The sequence below is a fragment of the Cynocephalus volans genome, chromosome 5 (assembly GCF_027409185.1).
Source record: "Cynocephalus volans isolate mCynVol1 chromosome 5, mCynVol1.pri, whole genome shotgun sequence".
In the NCBI taxonomy this organism is placed as follows: Eukaryota; Metazoa; Chordata; class Mammalia; order Dermoptera; family Cynocephalidae; genus Cynocephalus; species Cynocephalus volans.
In genome coordinates, this window is record NC_084464.1 from 98,374,723 (window position 1) to 98,395,794 (window position 21,072).

Consider the following 21,072-nt stretch of genomic DNA (forward strand, 5'->3'; position numbering starts at 1 on the left):
CTTGAAGTGACCAGGCTCAGAATGGTTAGAGTGGTATTTTCATTCTCTCATCATGGTTTCTCCCGCCTTCATGAACTCTGTAGGTCTCTCCTCCTCTTCCCTTGAGGTTTATCAACCCCAGTTTGGCAATCACTGCTTTTTAATAGTCGTAAATTGGTTGATTATGGAAGAGGGTAACACTGGGGACCATGTACTCTGCCATCTTGATTGGAAGACAGTTGGCAAAACTTAATAGCAATTCTCAAGTACTGAGTCCAATAATTTCTTGAAGAGGACTATAATCTGGGAAAGTAAAGTCATTAGCATACCCAACTCTAGATATTATTCCATTATATGTCAACACCAGTGGCTGAGGCAGTAGCTTCCTGTGACATTTGTTTGAAGACGTAGCAAATCAGAGGCAATGCTTACCCCCAGCGTTTCATTGTCAAGGGGCTGTACCAGCCATAGAGACTTTACTAATCTGCAGTTCTCTCTCTCTTACCATCTCAAGCAAGTACAAATCTTTCTGTGAACTTTTTGAAGCACCTCATATATTTTTGTTCCCCTTTGTAGACAAGACCAGGCAGTCCCCACATACAGTCTAGGGCATTTTACTGCCAGTATCTGCTTGCCCTCACTCACATTCCCAGTGACTGCCAGAAAGGATAAGCAAACTGTCCAAAGAGGGAGCAACCCCCTTTAGAGAGAAAAAACATAGATTTAGGTTATTTTATTGCCAAGGTAGCTACTCCGCTCAAGAACAAGACTTGTGATAAAAGCTGAGCTGAAAGCAAAGATGCCTCTCATACTTATTTGACCAACTGCATTTTTTCTCTTATTATTACCTTCAGAGTTCTTATTGAGTATTTATTAAATTCATTTTTGCTTCTTCAATTTCTAATTTGCACCTGACTGGCCAGTTTCGATTTTGATGTTTTCCTCATTTAAAGATTTTTTTTTTTTAAATTTTGAAATATGTGAGTTTTTTTGTTTTCTGGGTTTTTTGTTTTGTTTTGTTTTCTTATCTTTTCTGTGAATATGTCTTCATTTTATCAATTACAAGTACAGTAGTTTTACTCAGGGGCTGGAATTTAATTTCTTTCTTCAGGTATCAGTAAGATATTTGCAGCCAGATTCTTATCTTTTTATTTCTCTTTGTGGCTTCAGTTAACATAATTCCCCCTCTAAAACTGAAAAATAATAATTTCCACTAAATTTATTGAGTTGTCTTTATATTCAAGACATTGTGCTAAAATTTTACATCCAGGTCCTCATTAAATCTTCACAACACTCCATGCAGTAGGTATCATTAATAATGTCATTATGCAGATGGGAAACTGGGATTCTGAGAAGTCAGTACCTTGCCCAAGAGCCCCTATAATTGGCAGGATCAAAATTTGGACACAGGCTGTCTGACTCCAGAGCTTCAGCTTGGCACCATCTCATCAAGAATTTGCTAACGATTTTCTTTGGCTTTCTCATTTTTATCAGAAGTTCAAATTTAACTGCCCTGTCATTACTATCTCATTGTTAGATGCTAGAAAATATCTCTTGTAGTTTTCTTTTTAATAATCACTACTGATAAAAGCCAATGCTTTTGTTTGTTTGTTTGTTTGTTTTAAATTGTGACTACCTGTAGCAATTAGGGTTCTCCAGAGAAACAGAACAAATAGATACATAAAATCTATCTATAGCTATATCTATATCTACACATTTACAGATTTATTTTAAGTAGATGGCATTCATGACTGTGGAGAATGGCAAGCACAGAATCTGCAGGAAGACCAACAGGCTGGAAACTCAGGCAGCAGTTAATACTGCGATCATTTTTTATTTTCGTTTTTCTTCTTTCTTTTTCTTTCTTTCTTTTTATTGATTGTTCGTTTTACTTCTTTCAAACAAATCTTCCTCTTAGTGTTCTATACAGAAAAGGGGGCAGAAGGCAGTGCACAGGGGCTAGAAGAGGGCGGCGACGCGGTCTGTCCCCACGTCGTCCAGGATGATATCCCGCATGATGCCGATCTTGGACAGCTCACCGTGCTCCATGGTGCTGAGGCACAGGTGGCGGTTGAGCAGCTCCTGGTCAAGGGTGTTCCTCATCGCATTCTGCAGAATGCGCTGGTCCACATGCAGCATCCGGAAAGCAGAGGGGTTAAGGCTGGCCTGGTGGGGCTGCATGGTGGTCAGTGCATCCTGTAGCATCAGCAGGCGCTGGTAGGTCTTTTGCTGCATGTGCAGCAGCAGCCCAGTGCCACAGTCCAGCATGGCACACCACATGATGTGCTTGTTCTCCCAGATGACTGACTTTTGTCTGGCCCCCCTGATGGCCTCCCAGCATGGAGGCCTCTGGAATGTGTTCACATGGGCCACATGTGGAAGTCTTCCAGGCCCCCAAAACTCTTTCCTTGGCTTCCAAGCAGGTATATGTACACCATGAGGTTGCGGTCCCAGTCAGAAATCCAGAAGCCTGGCTGGGCATTATCTACCATAAAGTCCATGCTGTACACTTCCAGAGGCTTAGTGTTCTAGGCCATGAGGCTCAGCGTCTTGCTCTCCTCCTGGCAGCACAGCAGCAAAAAGCTCTTTGGGATGTCTGCTGCCAGGATGAAGTTCTTGAAACTGATCGTCTGGTAGATGAACAGCTGGGTGTCCAAGAAGGCCATGCCCCTCAGCTTGCTGGCCCACAGGCTCCAGAGGAGGATCTTCTAGCCAATGGCCAATATCAGATTGCCTTGCAATGGCACAGGGCCTTCACGGGCCCCTTTTGCAATTTCTCATAAAGGACCTTGAACTTGTTCTTTGTCAAGGGCTGGCCAGGCTCAGGCACTACCTCAAACACGTCCATGATCAGGATATGCCCACGTCATGGGATCTCCTCCCCCTGCATGAGGCATGTCTCGGTCCCCACCTAGCCCTTGAGGCTAGACACAGTCTTCTTGCTGCACGGCAACAGCGTGTTAGTGATGGTCATGTGCTCTCATTCTTCCAGCTCGATCCTGGCATTGGGAACAGCTTCCCAGGGAACCTGGGAGTTGAGCTGGATGGAGAAGGTCTTCTGCTGGGGATGGATGTACCCATCATCTCTCTCGATGGTCTTGAACTCTTTCTACTTGCCAGTCATGCACAGGATGTGGGTGCACAGCATGTTGGTGCTAGTGGCGACCACGTACACCTTGGACTCCACGTGGTAAGCCACGTAGTGAGCTATGATATACAGCAGGATCTTCTTGATGGGCCACGGGGTGTCATAGGACAAGTAGGCAGGCAAGATGCTGATCCTCAGCTCTGCTCTTTGTTGAAAGTCCAGGAAGCCATGGAGGCAGTTGATGTTGAGAAATGGGGCAAAGGAGTCAATGGGGATGTACATGCCCATAGGGTGTAGCTACAGGGCCTCCCGTCTAGTCACAAGGAGACAGTGGGGCAAGGGACCACAGATGAACATCGCTGAATAGCCATAAATGTTCTAGAAGCAGTGGAAACACACCACATGGCCACGTCCCCAGACCCCTCCTTGGTGCTGCCACCTTCTGCCTTCTTGGACTGCTTCAGTTTCTTTTCATGCAAGTTGATGTTGTGGAAGACCTTCTTTAAGCAGACTTAGATGTTCTCCTGACCGAGCTGAGAGTCATGGGGGAAGGCCTAGTAGATGAGCAGCTCCCGGCCCACTTGCACCTCCCTGGTTCCATTCTCTCTCACCAGCAGGCACCAGTGGGTAGGCTCTGCCAGGAAGGACAAGGGGTCTGCGTCAGCAGGGGGCAGGCTGCTCCTTCCAGCCTCCTCTTTACTGGGGCAATGCTGCAGTCTTGAGGCAAAATTTCTTCTCTAAAATGAAACCTCAGATTTTGCTCCTAAGCTGATAACATGAGGCCTATTCACATTATTGAGGGTAATTTTCTGTAGTTAAGTCAACTGCTTATAAAGTTAAATACATCTACAAAATATCTTTACAGAAATACATAAATTGATGTTTGATTAAATACCTTGGTACTGTAGCCTACCTAATTTGACATATAAAATTAACTATCACATTACCTATAACAAGAAGTTGACAATTGTTTCCCCCAAAAATAATTTAAATTAATGTGGTAGTTTACCAGTCTACCTGTGGAAAAAAACCAAACATTCCATATAATATTGCTTCACAAGTTTATAAATTTTCTTACTTACCTTTATATTAGTTGCAAAATCCTGATCAGAATTACAAAACCATATTAATGAGTTTTAATTATTTAGTAAGGTATGTTGTATCACAGTGATTCTGAAGAGCTTTCTATCTCAAAAAAATTAATTTTATCATGGCTGTTCACTTTAGCCTTCATACATATGCTATATGTATTCATGTCACTTGTTCCTGTTATTATTCTATCCCATCAGATAAATTGTTTCTGAAAACTTTCTGACATTATATTATATGAAAGTTCTTGCCACCAAATGCTATAATTTACTTGATCGATTTTTTCTTTATGTCATCATTATAGAATATGTAGGTTGGCTTTCATTTGATGTGTTTCCATGTCTGTTCAATTATCTTGTTAGATTGATCAAATCATTCATTTATTCAAAGACTATTGAGCACTTTATAGGTGCTGGGAATACAATAGTGGGGAAAAGGGAAATTATTCTCACCCACAAAGAATTTAGTTGTTTTGAGAAAAAAAATATTGCATTATTGCTTTCATGATATTTTCTTCTTTTACAACCACATCATTTTCATTAAGAAATTGGATTGATATACTCTTCAAACTATTTTCTAGAGTTCAAAAATGTCTTGCTACCTCCACTACTATCCCCTGGCACAAGCTTACATCATCTCTGGCCTGCATTATTGATTATTACAATAGCCTCTTAAACGGTCTCCCTGCTCCTGTTCCTGCTATGCTAGGATCTCTCTTGCTCTGAAGAAAGGATGATGTCATGTTGGGAGCTGTCCTATGAAGAGAATTTTGTGGCAAAGAATTGAATTGCTGACTTTATCTTAAATATTTTTCAAAATGAAAATAATACAACTAGAAAATGTATTGACCCTTACAAGAAACTGAATTTCTCTTAAAAATGTGTCAATCAGTAATACATATTTAAGATGAAGCACTGCGGTGAGTTGAATGGTGGTCCCCCAAAATATATGCCTATGTCCTGATACTCAGAACCTATGACTATTACCTTTTTTGGAAAGGATCTTTGCAGACATAATTAAATTACGAATCTTGACATGAGGAAATCATCCTGCATTATCCAGGTTTTCCTTAAGTCCAATGACAAGTGCCCTTATAAAAGTGAGGTAGAAAAATATTAGAGGAACAGAAGAGAAGGAGACAATGTGACCACAAAGCATAGATTGGAGAGATTCAACCATAAACCTAACAATTCTGGGGCAGCCACTGAAAGATGAAGAAGCAAAGAACTAATTTCTCCCTAAGCAATCCCACAGTGAATATGGTGCTGAATTTCAGACTTCTGGCCTCCAAAACTGAGAAAGTACAATTCTTTTATCTTAAAGAACTGAATTTGTGGGATTTGTTAGAGAAGTCACAGGAAAATAATGCAAACAGGGTTCTCAAAAGAAACAAAATCAATATGGTAGATAGATAAGAAAGGATTTATTAGGGGAATTGGTTCATACCATTATGGAAGCTGAAAAGCCATTAGAAGAACATGTTACTGTTTATAAGCAGTAATCAGCTCAGAACCAATCATATTCTTTAATACCAGCATATAGAGTCGTAAAACCTATGTAAATGATTGAACAAATATACTCCACCAAAACAAATACAATCTACAATGGAAGAATTACATACTTAGAATTTATATTTTATCAATCTAATATTAAATTCTTTTTACAAGAGAATAATAACACTAAGGTCCTGGTTAGTGTCTATAAGTAGAAACAGAGTATAAACACTATTTATTTAACTCAAGATAATGTTATACAGGAGAACCATCCAAATAGAAAATAAAATAACTATAGGCTCATTAAATAATGTTGAGAAAATACATGTTCAGTTTTAAATGTGCACGTTACAAAATCTTTTGCATATTGTGAGAAATTAAGAAGGTTTTGAGCCTATGGTTAGTTATAGATAATATTCATACTTATAATTAAGAAGTAATTATAATTTAATCTATGAGAACTGAACCATGGGATATGCCAGTAGTGGAAAAAAGTTGGGTGTTTTTTGTTTGTTTGTTTGTTTGTTTTGTTTTTTTTAAGAACTAAGTTGTATTCTTCTCCACTGCCACTATTGAAATCAGTAAGCATAAATACTAAAATATTAAACATAAACAGATGGATACTCTGAATAAAGAGATTTTAAAAGTATTCTGAACTGATGAATTACCAACAGTATAGCTTTACATCAGGGTCGAATCTGTCTATGTCATCCAAATTTTACACCTACTTCTCCTGCTGCTTCAGCAGAAGAATTATCTAAGTCATTATACAATGAATTTGTTAGGACTAGATGTAGTTGTGAGCAAAAGAAGAAATTCATTTTTTTCTTCTGTGTAAGTTTGAATATAGATAACCAATAATTATTAAAAGGTTACATGGAATCCAGGTTATCTCACCTTTGTACTAAACTATTCTTAGGGTTTTCCCTTCGTCGTTAGGATTCAAGAAGGAGTTTGAGGGATCAGATCCACTTTCCAAGCAGCAAGATGGGGATCAGGGTAGAAAAGGCAAAGGTTTCTCACAAGTTCTTTCTGAAGAAAGATTCTCAGAAGTTTCCACAATCTCATACTATTGCTAACTGCAAAGACAACTGCAGAATGTGGTATTTATCCTGGGACATTATTTTTTAATTTGTTTTTAATTGACAAATAATAATTGCTTACATTTATAGGGTACAATGTGATGTTTTGATCTGTGTATACATTGTAGAAACATGCAGTCAATTGGCATATATCCATTACTTCACCAACTTATTTTTAGTTGTGAAGATGTTAAAAATCTATTTATTCTTTTAGCAATTTTGAAATAGACAATAAATTATTGCTAACTTTGGTTGACATGCAGTGCTATAGATCACTAAAACTTAATCCTCCAGTCTAACTAAAACTTTGCATTCTTTAGTCAACATCTTCCCTTTCCCCATGCTTCAGCCTCTGATAACTACCTTTCTAATCTTTGTTTTTATTATATTAACTTTTTTAGATTCCACATGTGAGATCAAACAATATTTTTCTTTCTGTGCCAGGCTTATGTCACTTAGCATAATGTCTTCCAGTTGTATTCATGTTGCCACGAATGACAGAATGTTCTTACTTTTTAAGTCAGGATAGTATTCCACTTGTATATATATCAAATTTCTTTATCTATTTATCTGATGATGGATACTTAGGCTGCTCCCATAACTTGACTATTGTAAATAACGTTGGACAAAGTAATGAGTCATGTCTCAGGAAGGACAGAGCAGGATGGCACAAGATTTTATCACATTAGTCAGAATGGTGTGCAACTTAAAAGTTATAAATTGCTTATTTCAGGAATTTTCCACTTAGTATTTTGAACTTCAGTTGATTGTAGGTAACTGAAACAGTATAAAGTGAAACTGGGGATAAGAGGAGACTACTGTATTATTGCATTTTAGTCTATCTCTTCCTTTAGAGCAATGAGTATTTGCTTTATATAGTTAGGTGCTTTGATGTTAGCTGCGTATATGTTTACAATTGCTATAACTTCATGATGAGTTGACCCCTTTATCAATATATAATGATTTTTTTTGTCTCTTTTTATGTTTTTTAACTTAAAGTCTATTTTGGCTGATATAATTACCCTCACTCATTTTTGGTTTCTATTTCCATGGAATATCTTTTTTCTATCCCTTCTCTTTCAGTCTATATTTGTCCTTAAAAATAAAATAAGCCTCTTGTAGGCAGTATGTAGTTGGACCTTATTTCTTTATCCATTCAGTCACTCTGTGTTTTTTGATTGTAAAATTTATTTCATTTACATGCAATGTAATTATTGATAGGTAAGGACTTACTATTTCCATTTTGTTAATTGTTCTATAGTTAATTAGTACATCTATTGTTCCTTACTGACTTCCTTTGTGGATTGATAATTTTTGTATGGCATGATTTGAATCATTTCTTTATATTATTTGTGTATTTACTAAGTGGTTTTGCTTCATGGTTACCATGAGTATTTCATCAAACATCTTATACTAATAGCAGGCTATTTTAAGCTGAAAACAACTTAACATTGATCATTGGCACAAACTCTACAATTATACTCCCCCACACCACTGCAATATGTTTTTGATGAAATGGTTTGTATCGTATATAATTTGTGTTTACAAACAAATTATCATAGCTATAGTAGTTTTTAATAGTTTTGTCTTTTAACCTCCATACTAGAGATATAATTGATTTTCACACCACCATAACAATGTAAGAGTGTTCTGTGTGTAAAAGTGTAAGAGCATTCTGAGTTTAAGTATATACATACTTTTACCAGTAAGTTTTATATTTTTATACATTTTCATGTTGCTACTTAGCAACCTTGTTAAGGGTGAACAAAACCGATACCATTTTGTGCCACACCTGCATGCTGAATTCTGTTTAACTTGATTCCTTTGTTTCACTGACCAGTCATACATCAACCTTAGGACAATCTATAAAAGAAATACCAGTTTCAGAGAGTGAATGATTTATTACAACAGGTGGCATTAGTGGTCTCAGCCCTAACATCACAAGACCTCCTGCCTGACAATTCACAACACAGTTAGTGATTGATGTTATCAACTTATATTTCTTGGCCTGTTTCCTTGATGTTATTTTTGGTAACAGAGTTTAGCTATAAAACTGAATTTCAAAGCACAATGGAGGGGCCAAGTGACTGTTGCATGTCTTTTTTGCCTTCCCGTTTACATTTCTTAATCCTGACCCCTTCAGTCACTTTGCCTAAATGCAGAGAGCTAGAGCTCTGATCTACTGTAGATGTCTGATTCTTTGCTATGTGCAGCCTTCCTGTATGTAAGTCACCCCAATTAATAAAAATATCTAATTATCAAATAGACCTACCCAATTCCTTTGTTGATCTTAAAATACATTCTCAATTTAAAGGGCATTATATTTTAACTCCATCCTTGCACAATTGTCTTGTCAGTCAGGAGATCAAGAGGGAAGAAGACACGAGCAATGAAGGGAATGTAGTGGGTGGAAACTCAGTCTCCATGGGGGAAATTCCAGGCTGGCCAGCAGCCTCTAGGTAGGGAGACATGACCAGGTGTTTTGAATGCTTCAGCCCAACACATAAGTATGGGACTGGCCCCAAGGCCAGGCTTATAGAACATTCTAACCAAAGAGGTCAAGAATAAAAAATGGAAAAGGGAAAGCAAACAAGCCATTGCAACAATCAGTGAGCTGCTGCTCTGGCAGAAATTAGAACAGACTAAAGACAATATAGCCCTGGACAGTGATGTAATCAAGATGGTAGAATCAGTCTGGCTGGTTAGCTTAGTTGGTTAGTGCACTGCCTTGTAACAACAGGTCAAGGGTTCAGATCCCTGTAGGCCAGCTGAAAAATAAAAATTGGTGGAATAGATAATTCCCATCATTGCTTCTCCCCACATGTAACCAATTTACAACTATTAAAAAGCAACCTGGGACTGTCTGGAACTAGAGAAAGAGGAGGAGGGACCACTGGAGTTTGTGAAAGTGCAAGAGGCGATGACAAGAGGGTGTAGGGATGGCACCTATTCTTCTGAGAAACCTTGGCCAATTCTGAACCAGGTGGGGGAGGTGAAGACTAGCTGTTGCACATGGGTCAAAGCCAGAAAAACCACAGCAGCACTTTTTGCATAACTATGCTAGGAGTCTTCAGGGGAGAGGAGAGCTTCAGAGTGCACCATACTAGCCCATAAGCCATAGAGACCACTGGCTAGATTCCCCTGAGCCCACATAGGAGCAGACAACTTCAGCTGCTGGGAGAAAGAGCCACCCAGATGTTGCTGAATTATTGTGAGGGACATTAACATAGCCTGCCCCACAGGAAGCAATTGGAATGCAGGAGAAAGACTGACCTACCAGTGGACACTTGGCACAAAGAGGGCAGCTGTAGAAATTGATCAGGTGGTAGAATTGCAGTGGATGCAATTTGCAAGAAAAATTTAGTCCCAGGCCAAAATTTCCATATAGCTCAGACCCATTAGCGATTAATGATCTCCAAAAAACAAACAAACAAACAAACAAACAAAAGACAAACAAACAACAAAAAAAATATATATATATACAAGAAAATCAGCAGCAAAGCAGAAACCTATCTCAAGTTCAGAGTTCAAGGTTTGGTTCAAGAATAGAAAGTTCACCCAACTTGGGAACTAACAGCACGTTATTTCCCGTGCAGAGTACAAGTGGTGATGGTAGTCATTAAGCCACCACAAAATAGGGGGAAAAAAACCCCACAGACCACAAAGTTCTGATAACCACCTATAAAACCTAGAAGTATTAGCTGCCTCCTCAAATGCCCCAGCATCAATGTAAGGACACAAAGATCAAGAAAGAACCGAGAAATATGTCACCACCAAGGGAAACAAAGCACACACAATGGACACAGAAGAACAGCAGATCTATGAAATGTCTGTCAGAGAATTCAGAATAACCTTCTTAAGGATGTTCAGGGTGTCACAAGAAAATACAGATAGAAAATTAAATGATATCTGGAAAAAATTCAGGAGCAGAATGAGAAATGACAAAGGAATTGAATTAAAAATAATAGAAACTTTAGAAATAAAGAATGCATTATCTGAATTGAAAAACTCAGGAGAAAATTCCAACAGCAGACTTAAACAGACAGAGGAAAGAATCAGTGGGCAGTGAGCTCAAAGATAAAACACACAAAATTATCCAATCAGAGGAGCAAAAAAGAAAAAATAATAAGAAAAAATGAAACAGAAATACAGCAAATATGGAACCCCTTAAATAAAAATGACCTCTGCATAATTGGCATACCTGAAGAAGAAAAAAGAAGAGTCCTAGAAAGCATATTTAAGGAAATAATGACTGAAAATTTCTCAAAGATGGAGAAAGATGACAGCATCCAGATATAGGAACCTTGGAGGCTGCCAATCAAATTCAATCTGAAAGGAACATTCTAAGTCACATCATAATTAAAGTATTAAAAACCAAAGACAGAGAATACTGAAAGCAGCAAGAATAAAGAAACACATGACATTCAAGGGAGCCTCTGCCAAAGATGGTGCAGCACGCTCTGCGGCAACACCTGTATGCCTCTAGGGCAGGAGAAAACTGAGGCCACTTAGCAAAACTGATATAATGGGTCTAGACAAGCACAAAACTAACTTGGCTAAATGAAGGGGACGTTCTGTCACCCTCGTTAAGATGGACCACCATGGAAGAACTGCAGGATGTGGTAAGAGAATTGAGAATGAAATATTCTATCTATGCCCCACATTTTAGGGGTCCAGATGAGGAATTATTTACAGCAGGAATAAAATTCTACAATCAGCTCTCAGGGCCTGGTAGAGGACTCTAGTCCCAGTGCTTGCCCTAATGGTAGGCTGACTTATGCAGACAGTAACATCCATAATTGATGATTTAAGTGAAACAGAGAATTTGCCATACAGAAATTAGAAAGGTTGATAAAATCAAGGACTCCAAGAAGAGTCCAAAGATTGGTACCCCATAAGGGTCTCCCATAAACGATTATGGCAGGATCTGGTATTAGCAGGCACCCCCAGAGAGGACATTGATAAGAAGCTAAATTCAGTCCTTCTCACCTTATGGAAAGCTCTCCCAAAGGACAGATGATTCACTCCCTTTAAGCTAAATATGAAAAACAGTGGTACATCCTAGTGCTCCTCCTTTCCAAGAAGACTTTGAATGGTTGACAACCCCAATCCCTAGGGATTAGAGATTGAAACAATGTTGCACTGTGGTGCATGTGGTGGGGGTGACCAGAAGTCACATGTAATTAACCATTTATTGGCCCCAATTAATTAATAAAGCCCAATTAAAGTTTGGGCTTTAATTGACACAGGGGCGAAGTATATTGATTTATGGAAATATAGATAAGTTTAGACATGAGATTCGAACAATTGGTAGATATAGGAGTCAAACAATCAGAATTAAACCGACAAGTCTGTACTTACAAATTGAGTGACTGGCCTCCCCCATTTTTTTTTTTTTTTTTTTTGTATATGTTTCTGCAATTCTGGAGTATATTTTAGGAGTAGACTTATTGTAGGGCTTGGATCTGATGACCACCATGAGAGAATTCGGTCTATACACTTGAGTAGTCAAACCTATATGGGTGAGAGAATTCACTCTATACATTTGAGTAGTCAAACCTATATGGGTGAGACATGCAAACTGGGACCCAGAAACACTTCCCAGGCCTTCACATTAAACAGTAGAAACTGCCTGTTTCTGGGCATGACAAAATTATGGTTACCATTCAGGAATTAGAGAAGGCAGGTGTAATAGTCCACTTCTGTTGCTTATAACTGAAATATTTGGAACTGGGTAATTTTTAAGAAAACAAAATTTATTGCTTACAGTTTTGGAGGCTGGGAAGTCCAAAGTTCAGGGAACATTTATGGTGAGGGACTTCTTTGGTGTTGGCTTTACAGCAACACAGGGGTTTCACATGGGAGAAAATAGCAGAGCAGGGAGGGACAGACGCTCATGCTCTCCTTTGAAAACCCTCAGAACCAGGCCCATGACCACCATTATTAATTCATTTGTTAGGTCACGGTCCTCAGAATATAGTCATCTCCTCAAGGCCCCACCTTTCAGTTATCAAAATAGGATTTCCCACCCTCTTAACATTCACAGTGGAGATCAAGCATTTAATACATAAAACTTGGGGGACACAATTCAATTTATATCAGCAGAGATGATATGCCTGACCCAAAGTCCGGTTAACAATCCTGTGTGGCCAGTTAGAAATCCCAATGGCACTTGATGTATGACAGTAGATTGTTAAGAACTGAACAAGGTAACTCCATACATGCTGCTATACTTCGCATAGCTTCTTTGCTGGAACAGATATCTGTCTCCCTTAAGACATACCACTGTGTGTTGGATGTATCAAGTGCTTTCATTAGCATTACTTTAGATGAGTCATCTCAAGATAAGTGTGCCTTAGATGGGAGGCAATGGATCTTTCAGTTACTGCTCCAAGGTTACCTACACAGTCCAACCATCTTTCATTGCATGGTAGCAATGGACCTGGTAGGTTGGAAGTAGATGGATCCCTCAAAGTGTATCACTATATTAATGATATTCTAACCAATGATGATTTACCATCTCTTTTCCAAGCTGCAGTGTCTTTGCAAGCACACTTGAAGAAATGGGGATGGGAAGTAAATACCAACAAGATCTAAGGGCCAGGGCATTCGGTAAAATTCCTGGGAGTTATCTGATCAGTTAAAACTAAAGTAATGCCAAATGTAGTTATTAAAATATAGGCAGTCCCTGTTCCTCAAATTGTGAAATATCTACAAAATCCTGTAGGACTATTGGGTTATTGGTGCCTTTTACTTACCATTTATCTCAAATCCTAAGACCCCTTTATACTATGGTAAATGAGGAGACTAGGTGGGATTAAGGCTTTCCCCAACAAGAAGCATTTGATAAGTCTAAGATAGTGGTAATACAGGTGCAAGTGTTGGGAGTGCTGATGCCAGAGGTGGGATGTGAATCAGATGTTAGTTTCTACCCAGAGTGATTTTGCTGGGGCCTGTGGCAGAAGTAGAATGGGAAATGCATTCCCTTAGGATTTTGGTCATAACTATGGAAAGATGCAGAGAACAGATATAGCCCTATTGAAAAACAACTTTTGGCTGTATATTTGGCCTTGCAGCAAACAGAAAGCTTAACAACTGGCCTGCTAGTGAAGGTGCTTACCTCCCTGCCTTAGAAGGGTGGATTAAGGGCATGTTCTTAAAACCAAACAGTGCATGCACACGGATAAGCACTCTGCAGAAACGGCATCCAAATTTGCAGCAGAGAAGCTCGTATAATACCCGCTCGTTGCCTCAAGAGCTGTATGCTTTATGGGGAACATACATGTACATGGACCCAGATCCCAATCCAAAGATTATGTACATTGCTCCACCTCTTCCACATGTACAGGAGGGAGTGGGCACAGTTAGTAGTAGCAGCCAAGTAGCACTAACACTCCACCTACTTAGCATTCCTCTGTCAACTGTTTGGACTCTGATGTTATCTGGTTTGAAGAAGGAATTAAGCAGAGTAGTGAGTGGGCTGAACTATGAGTGGTGTCAATCATACCAACCCACAAGCTGATGCCACTCAGTATAGTCACTGACACTTGGGCTATTTAGAAAGGCTTAACTACCTGAATGCCACAATGGAACCATGAAAATTGCACTGTGCTTGGAAAACTGTTATGGGGATCTGAATAATGGACAGACACATGGGAAGTGTGTACACAGCCAACAGCTCAGGTATCTGTATGGCACATGTCTCATCACTCCCTGACTACACTGCCAGGCAGCCATGAGGCCGGCACCCTTGCCAGGGCCCAAGCCATTTTACTAAAGGATCTGAAGACCTCTTCAGATTTGTGGAAGATTGGGTGCATTATAAGCCTGGACATTGAGGACTGAAGACAGCTGAGAAATAGTAAAAAAGGCTTCATTTACCAAATAAATATTCAGATTTGCTGGCTTCTGCTAAGGACTGTCTACAGTGCTAACTGCAGTGACGCCCATTAAGACATGCACTGGGACACATTGATCAATCTACCCACCCAGTCACTAAATAGCAGGTAGATTACATTGGACCTCTACTGAAGTCCGAAGTCAGAAGTGTATTTTAAAATGTGCAGACACTGCAACTGGACTTGTACAAGCCTTCTCCCATAAAAGGGTGAATCAGGCTGCCACAATAAAGGGACTCACCAAATTAGAAAATATGTATGGGACCCTGTCCTAAAGTGACAGTGACCAAAGAACTCACTTCACCCAATATGATGTACAAGAGTAGCTGAGATTTACAACATACTGTGTACTTTTCCTTGGCCTTGTAATCCTATGGCTACAGGTCTCATCAAGAGGATAAACAGCCTGATCAAAACCACCCTGAAAATTTTATCACTAGACAGGGCCCTAAAGGGATATTCTCCTAGCTTGACAGAAGCCATTAGACTAATAAATGCTGCACCCATATTGGGACACATGTCTGCTTATAACCAGTTAGCTGAGCATATACCAATCACTAGAGCTTTAAAAGTGCAAATATAAGAAAGAGGTCTGTGACCATTCTGGGGGGATAAGGACTTTTGTCTGCCTTTGCCACAGGGCCTCCAACTGGGGAAACTTTAATAGATTGAAAATTAAAATTGTATCCCTCTCCCAGTTGGCTTGGTATCCTTATCCGATAGGGGGGATAGACTTACTTCTGGCATCACACTCAATCCTCCCTTTGATTTAGGGGAGGTGTCAACCTTAATCCATGTGATTTCCACATGTCCTCCAAACCAGGGAATAGGAGTGAGTCTGATGTAATGGGTGACAACAGAATCCCCCATTTATTACATGCTTGTGCTTATCAATAGCACCAAAGGCCAAAGTATATGGAATAGCCCACCAGGGAAAGTGCCAAAAACGGGGGTGGTATTGGCACATGGTGATCAAATTGCAATTGTGTTATTTTCAAATGAAGGCTGCCTTTTATAATACCCTAGAAACATTTATATTATCACCCATTGTTTCCTCCTCATCAGACTTTTATTAGTAACATCTAGGAATGCCTTACTCTCCTGGGCTGTTATGTATAATGAGACCCACAATCACTCTGACTGCTGTGTTTGTCAGCTACTGCATATATTCAGTGCTGAAGGAATGCCATAAAAGGCTCATACCTTTAACCAAATGAAATGGGGGCTGTGGGTAGGATTGACACATCAGTCACTGGGTGATTTGGATATTATCACCTTTTCCACAAATCTATTTAATTTGAATGAAACTAAAGTACATATATAATTTTTGGTAGGATGTAGGACTAACACTTCAATCATACCTCCCACCTACCATATATGAGATGGATTAGGATGGGTATGTGCTGAACATGGGACGTTGGTCTCGGTGGCCATATTTGGTGTTGAAAGATTGAACCATACCACAGTAACTGATACAAATGGTTTGGCTAACACTCCTTGCCTGTTGGACCATCCACAAAGTACTAGACAGAGAATGGACCAGTCATGAGAGTAAGTTCTTTCCAGATAGGTGTACTTTTCCCACCCCTAAGGATGGCATTTGGATATAGGGAACTAGCCTATGGCCATATTTGCCATACTTTGGACTAATATATGCATTTATGTCTTTTCTTCCCTACTGGGAAAAATTTATGACAACTTGCCCAGAGTTCTTCACAATCTGCCCACATTCAAGTCCCACAGAACTTGGAGCATAGCATTATGGGAATGGCACCTGTCTATATTAATCTCCAATATTCAGGAATATGCAAAATTGGAAATAACAGCATGGGTCAAATTCATGGTCTTATCTCTAAATGACTCTACAGAATTTTCCTTCTAAATCAGGAAACTGCTCAAATGAGGAAGGTGTCATTACAAAACTGCATGGCTCTGGACATACTCACTGCTGTGCAGGAAAAAAAAATCTGTCCTTTTATTGGACTAGAATGCTGTACTTATATTTCCTCATATGAGAGTAATGTAACTGATTTTTTTCTTATATGAAGCAAGCTATTGATCATATAGATGGTCTTTTTTCTGTGTAATAGGTATATTATGTTCCTACTATTGCTTATACTGCTGCTAAGACATAGGACTGCAAGCCACTACCCAGCATCTGTCCCTAGAGACATCATGTAAGATTGGTGAATAAGAATATGAGGACCACAAAAGGTGTCAGCAGGGTGGAGTGTTACAGAATGAACAAAACCAATACTATTTTTTGTCCTACCTGCCAAGTTGACTTCTGCTTAACTTCATTCTTTCATTTTGCTAAACAGTTATATATGAACCTTAGGTCAAGCTATAAAATGAACACAGGTTTCAGGGAGTGAATGATTTATTGAAGCAAGTGGCAGTGGTCTGAGCACTAACATCACAAGACCCCCTGCCTTGTGGATAACAGGACACCTGGTGAATAATTGTATCAACTTATTTTTATTAACCTATTTTCTTAAAGTTATTTTTAGTAACAAAAACACTTTGCCTAAGTGCAGAAAGCTAGAGCTCTAATATGCTGTTGATGTCTGATTCATTGTTGTGTGTCATTTTCCTGTATGTAAGTCACCCTTATTAATAAATGTCTCAGATTAATGAATGCACCTGCATGCTTCCGTTGTTAGTCTCAAAGTACTTCTCAATTTAAAGGGCGTTATATTTTAACTCCCTCTTCACACAAATTTTTTTCCTTCAACTTTAACTTTTAGAATTTCTTGTAAGGCAGGTTGAGTGGTGATAAATTCCCTCAGTATTTATCTGAGAAAGTTTTCATCTACCCTTCATTTTTGAAAGACAGGATTGTTTGTTATAGTTTCCTGGTTGGCAGCTTTGTTTTATTTTTTTTTCTTTGTTTGTTTGTTCTCTATTCCCCTCTCCCCCCACACTTTATTTAATATATGATTCCAGTTACTTCTGGCTTGAAAGGTTTCTGTTGAAAAATAATTTGATAGTGTTATGGGAGATCTTTTTGTATGTAACATGTTGCTTTTTCCTTCAACTTTCAATATTCTTTCCTTATCTTTAACTTTTGATGATTTGATTATGATGTGTCTTTGCACATGTCTCTTTGAATTCATCCTATCCATTGAGATTCCTGGATCTACATTTCTAATTTCTTCCCAGACTTGCAAAGATTTTGGCCATTATTTATTTGAATATGTCTTCTGTTTCTTGCTCTCTTCTTCTGATACTCTGATAATATGTACATTATTCTACTCGATAGTGTCCCATTAATATTTTAGGCTGTCTTCACTCTTTCTTTTTCTTTTTCTTTTTCTTTTTTCTCAGTTTGAATTTCCAATGACCTGTCTTCACTTCAAGTTTGCTAATTCTTTCTTATGTTTAGTGTAGTCTGCTGTTGAACCCCCCTATTGAATTTTTTAAGCTGATTGTTATATTCTTCAGCTTGATAGTTTTTGTTTGAACCTTTTTAATTTTTTCTTTATCTTTATTGAAATTCTCAGTTTGTTCTTGCATTTATTTCCTTACCTCAGTGAGCATTTTTATGATTATTGTACTGAACTCCCTGGCAGCTAAATCACATATCTTCATTGCATTAGAAGTGGCTTCTAGAGATTTATTCTGTTGTCTTACTTGGAACATATTTCCCTGTTTCTTTATTTTTCTTGACACTATGTATTGGTTTCTGCACATTAGAAAAGAGGACCACCTTTCCAAGTCTTGTTATACTAATATCCAACTGGATATGTTTCTCCTCAATCAGACCAGCCAGAAATGCTATGTGCTTCTAAATTCTTTGGGCTTGCCCAACCTTCTGTTTTTGTTCTTAATGACCTCCAAGAAATTAGAGAGTGTTAACTCATGCTATTTCTTTAGAGAGGTGTGATAGAAGCTAGTCTATTAGGATGCAGATATAGAAGTTTGGGTGTTATATGTGTGTTTCAGTTTCTTCCTTTCTTACAAAGAACCTAAAAGCCAGAGTTTATCTCTCAGTCATTCTTTCTACATAAAGGAGAGTGTTTAAGGGAAATTCTCATACTCTTGATTAGACTGCTCACTTCAAACCTGCGGAAACAGCTGCTGAAAGTTTGCAAGTTTAAAAGTCACCTTTTTGTTCTCTGCTGTCTAGGAGACTCAGGAGTACCAGGCTCCATCAACTCCTAGAGCTAGGGAGTTTAAGAGCCAGTAAATTGAGTGAAGGCTCTTAAAGTTGTAATGCTCAATGTATGTACAAATTACTTCCAGGAAGAGGTTGCAGGAAAAGATTTGTTGCTGAAGCAATACAGGGAAAAGGTGCAGGGAATGCCCCCTTTCCCTTTTAGGCATGGAAGGGTCCCCTTGCCTCCTTCCAATGAGAGAATCCAGAAGTTTATCTCTAGAGCAAGGTGGGAAAGAAAGTGCAGGTAGTTAGTTCAATTCCTTCCATTTCTGCTGGCAGTATCCACCAACCCCTTTCCAGAAAGAGATTGCAGGGCTGGAATTATCACTGGAGCAAACCAGGAAAGGAAGTGGAGGGAGTGCCCACTCTCCTGTTTATGGAAGCAGAAATCTCAGAACTTCCTCGTGGGAGGAGCCTTTCAGTCGGGAGCTATCTCTAAAGTAAGCCAGGGAAGAAGGCTTAGGAAGTTCCCCCTTTTCTTTTCAGGAATAGAGAGATGCTCATCCTTTCTATAATGACAGGCTGAAGAAATTCATCTCAAGAGCAAGCCAGGGAAGAAGGCACAGTGAGTGCTGCCCTCTTGTTCTTTCTGGCAAAGACTTTCCACCTCTTTCCAGAGATTATAGGGCTGGAATATGTTGCTGGAAAAATCTGGTAAAGAAAGTGTGGGGAGTACTGTCCCTTCCATCCAGGCTAGAAGAAGTTTCTTTTTTATTTGCTACATAGGCTCCCAGATGTTGGCTTGTTAGAGGCCAGAACCACAGGGAACTGCTGAAAAAATATTCAGCCAAACCCTTTTGAGGGGGAAGTTGGAAGCTGGGCTGATCCTAGGTGCACAACTGTTGAGAGTGCCTATTGGATTTAAAAGCCCCCTGTGTTGTTTGTGCTTGAGGGAAATCCTTCAATGCCCTGTCCCTGCCTTTCCTCAAGCATAGTGATTTAAGAGCTATGCCCTCTGGCAGGGATGGTAGAAGTTAGGCACTATATGTGTGGTACCAGCCCCCTACCCCTCAGGAAGAAACTGGAAGTTGGGGTTTCCTTCCAGAGTATAAAGCACTGTGTTTATGATGGGTTAACTGCAAGAGTGTGTCTCTGCTTTTGCTACCCATTTTGATCTGGATATTTTCTCAGTCATCCAGTGTGTAGGAGACTTTCAACTAGATTCTGGCTTTCTCTGGAAGGAATTGGACCATATATAGGTGTTACTAGGTGTGTCTGTGGGAGAACAGATTGGAGCCTCCTTGTCTGCCATGTTACAAACATCACTCTGTATTCGGGAACATTATTAAACAACTAAGAATCCTTTGATTCCTATTGTGCTGTCCCTGCTACCTGTGCAATCACATTTTGAAAAACTGACAAAGTATAATCAAACATCTGTTGTTAACATCCCATAAACTCACATTTTTCATTATTATTTTTGTTTTAAATCCATATGGAGGATTAAGATAAAGGTTTATATAAATTAAATATGAAATACTATTGAACTTATCCAACAATAAAGTCAAATATTTGTTATGCAATAAGAATTGGTACTTTAAGGGGAACTCAGTATTTGGAAAGGAATATGCCAAATTGACACTTAGCCATTTATAGAGATTCTTGGGTTAAATTATAATTTAGAATTTTATATTATTTTATTTCTTGTGCTAACAATATTGGTCCATTTGCTAGGCAATTTGAAAGCATAATTTCTTGTACACTTAACAATTGCCAGCAATATACCAAAAAAGGGCATTTTTCTAACTTTTTTTTCTTTATTTTCATACAAATATATCAGAATTTGTATGCCTGGGAATATTATTCTTTATATAGCGATTCCAACCTTTTGTACTAATGATCATGTAGCCACTTAACTATAACACTCATTTCCTGGCCCAGAAATATAACAATTAAACGTTCTTAATAATTTTGGTGAAGAGTACAGGAGTCCACAGAAGTAATTCTCTAATCCATCTAAACCTGACAAATGTCTTATTATGAGGTTGAATTGATCAACTAAGCAAATAATAGGTCAGAAATATCTCAAAAATTTTAAAACAGATCTTTTCAAGTTTTCAGATAAAAGCATAAACACATTTGCTCTGAAATCTTTGAATCTCAGAAACATATTGAAAAGTTTGTATATTATTCAGGTTGCACACTACCAGAGTGTTTTGTAACTACTAATAATTTTCTCTTTATTTTTCTAAAAAATGAATCAACCAAGCTTCTATAGTATTTGTAAAACTCTTCAAGTTAGTTTCTGATATTTGCTACTTTTTGCTAAAAAAAAAAAAAAAAA

General features: G+C 38.7%; 1 pseudogene; it reads right to left on the reverse strand.

The window, feature by feature from the left end:
• Nucleotides 1–1,938: 1,938 nt before the first annotated feature.
• On the reverse strand, nt 1,939–13,883 carry LOC134379106 (cleavage and polyadenylation specificity factor subunit 1-like; annotated as a pseudogene).
• Between the last annotated feature and the right edge of the window lie 7,189 nt (nt 13,884–21,072).